The sequence below is a fragment of the Mesocricetus auratus genome, unplaced genomic scaffold, assembly GCF_017639785.1.
Source record: "Mesocricetus auratus isolate SY011 unplaced genomic scaffold, BCM_Maur_2.0 Super-Scaffold_100691, whole genome shotgun sequence".
In the NCBI taxonomy this organism is placed as follows: domain Eukaryota; kingdom Metazoa; phylum Chordata; class Mammalia; order Rodentia; family Cricetidae; genus Mesocricetus; species Mesocricetus auratus.
Window position 1 is genome coordinate 59,782,388 of NW_024429267.1, and position 3,134 is coordinate 59,785,521.

General features: G+C 50.3%; 1 long non-coding RNA gene across 1 annotated transcript; it reads left to right on the forward strand.

The window, feature by feature from the left end:
• Positions 1–2,577, forward strand: LOC121137660. The gene is made up of 2 exons (XR_005874959.1): positions 1–698; positions 1,286–2,577. It is a non-coding gene; the product is annotated as an uncharacterized LOC121137660 (long non-coding RNA).
• Positions 2,578–3,134: the final 557 nt, after the last annotated feature.

The window sequence follows — 3,134 nt, forward strand, 5'->3', positions numbered from 1 at the left end:
CTCCTTCCTAAGCCTGTGCAACTGGCTCTCTCAGTCACCTGCCCGTGGGGGAGAGGGGACCAGACCTGTTAGTTCTGGAGACTGCAACGCCCTCGGATGTGACCCACAGCCTTGTCAGGCCCCAGCCTGCCAATCTCACGTCTTCCTTTGCTGCTGCTGCTGCTGCTTTGCGTTTGGAAGGGAGATAACTTCTGAGTGAGTGTGTGGGACTTTCAGGGATTTTCCTCCCGGCAGAGAGTAAGTTAAGTAGTATAACTACAGAGGTTGGGTCTCATCCAGTTGTCACCTTCCTGGTGGACATGGCGACATGGCTCTGGAGGTGTGTGGCAAAGTTTGGGTCACGTAGCAGGTGACCTTCAGAGCAGAGCCCAGATGCTCCTCTGTAGAACCCTGGTGTTCCTCCATAGGATCCAGTTGTTCCCCCCAGTAGTCCACAAGCTTTCCTTCCTGAAACAGCCTGGTCCCAACTCAGCTGGCACATCTGGCTGGCCAGCACTCTGTGTCCTGCCCATACCTCTCATCCGTTAACCTGTAGCCTCCACTGACACATTGCATATCCTGGCTTCTAACCCAGCTCTGCTTCAGCTTGTCTTCCCAGACTGGCCAAAGACCCCTGTTGCCTTAGTTACCTCGCTGTGGATGCTGGTGACAAGAAGGTGACGTCAGAATGAGGAGGGGCGATGGGAGAAGATGGCAGGGTGAGGTGTTGAGACTTCCTTCTGGGAGCTGGAAAGGGCGGGGTTGAGGGCAGTGGGTATAGGCACAGACAAGGCTGCCTTTGCCTGGAATGGCCTCCTCCCCCATAGCTACTTACTGAAGCCCTGTTGAAGGATTGGATGTGCTCCTCTGGGAAGCCTCTGCTCTGTCTTATATGCACACTAGCTCTCTGTCCTGCCATGGGGCTAACAGCATGCAGCCTAACAATGCAGGGCAATACAGTCTTACACACCATCTAGGTCTTGTCTTCCCCTGTCACTTTTATTTTTTTTTTCCCCAACAAAAACCAATAGTAGGTTTATCTCTGTTTCATACTCTGTTTGTTCTAAAGCTTACTGGGTGTGTGACTTGCAGGCAAGCTTGGCTGTGGGTAATTGTCTACTCTAAACTTCTAGTTTGGGTAGCGGAGTTAGCTTAGCAGAGTTTGGGGGGGCGTGGTGTAATAGCCAGATTAGCAGGAGCTAGCAGGGGCTCAACAATTTTTGTTATTCGTATTTGGACCTGATCTGACCTAAAATATTTTTTTATCTTGAAAATGAACCATCAGATATTTTTTTTTCTTTTTCAGAGAAGCTCTCTCTATGTAGCCTTGGCTGGCCTGGAACTTGATATGTGGTGTGTGCATGGGCAAGCTGTGTTGTAAGTGGTGTAAATTCAAGCCTTTATTTGTATGGCGTTCTCACGCCACCACCCCTTCCCAGGTGTTCAACACATTTCCTGAAACAGCTGTGCTACTGATGGACCGGTCTGCCTCCATCTTAGGCTTGAAAGTCATCTTATAGTAAAGACAGACGAGGTTCATTCCTGTTTATGATTAAACATGTTTCTCAAGGATTGGGCTATGCCCACCTGTAACCTTAATTACAGATGGTTCTGTACTGCCTGTTCCAAGAAATGGCAACCATGTCTTTGTTTTAGAGAGCTGTTATAACCATCTTGCCACCCTACCTTTGTTTTCGGAGGATGTTGTTAATGACCACCTTGCTATGTTCTGCTTCTGTAACCCTTCCTATTTTGCCTACCAAATCCCCCATATGGAAACCCCCTACCTCTGAGTTATAAAACCCTTGTCTTCCTCACATCCAATGCTGACCTCGTGAACCCTGCCTTGGGGGAGGCAGCCAGTGCACACAAATAAGAAAGCTGGTTTTAATTAATTGCCTGCTTTGATTAATCCAGGCATGGATGGCAGCCTTTCTCCTCGAATCTTTTGGATTAACACTGTCCCTTGCCTCTGAATCACTGGACCCAGTAAGAGGCGTCTCCTGAATGATCCTTTCTTGCCTGCTTCATCACAGGTGGGGATGGCTGACCCTGGTAACTTGCAGAGGAGACAACAGTGGCAGAGATAGTAGCGGGAAACTATAGTCAAGGCATAAAGGTTCTGGAGAATTCCGGAGACTGACTGGAGGCAGAAACGGGTAGGCTGCTGAGATAGGAGAAGGCAGGAGGAGGTGGGGAGCTATGACCCAGGAATGTGGAGGGTTGTGGAGGCCAAAGGCTGGTGTGGGGAGCCTGAGTGAATGTGTGTTACTGACATAGGCACAGCCATCAAGGACCTTAGACCAGATAGAAAACGACAGTCTCCTCAGGGGTCCCTGTGTAGATGTTGATAGTGTGAGCAAAAGTGTCCCCCATAGTTTTCTCCTCCCAGATTATTTATGGTCTGAAGATGGCTCCCCTACAGGGACTTCTCTTACTGAGCTTAGCTAAATCTGTCTTCTTGATCCAGCTGTACGTCCAAACCCCTGCCACCTTGCTTATCTGTATTTAATAATCCACCTCCTTGTTCAGCCGTATGCAATTACACTGTCTGTCTCTACCACCGTGTATCATCAACATGCTGAGCGTCCCAGATCCCATTCGGCCCTGGTTGTTTCTGTGCATGAGCCTGTCTTGTCTTTGTTCTCTTGCTACCCCTTAAGAGCTGAGAGTCCTGGTAGCCAAGGACCAAGCGCTGCTAACCCTGGCTGCTGTTAGGAGCTAGGTCCCCACACCCAGTCCGTATGAGAACCATAATGCTGGCCACTGCCTGACACCACCAAGGCCAGTGCCTATCACAAGTCCTGGATAGTTGGTTGCTGGGGAGGTTGCAGGGGTGGGAGGGTTGGGGTGGGGGAGACAGGGACCAGCCGCTGTGGCCAAGAGCTGAAAGCCTCCGAGCCTGTGGACCCTCAGCACTCAAATGCCTGGAACTGTCAATCACGGAAGCTCTTTCCACCCATTTGGAGCAAAAGAATCACAACCCGCGGTGTTTGGTAAAAATTCAGACCCCAGACACTGACTGGGTCTTCTGAGGCTACGCCTCCTCCTCTCAGACACACGGCCAGTGAGCAGGGTTTTCTGTCCACAGTCTCCCTGCAGCTCTCTCCTTGTTATTCAGAACATCTGCCTCAAGGCTCTTTCTCCTGAGTGTT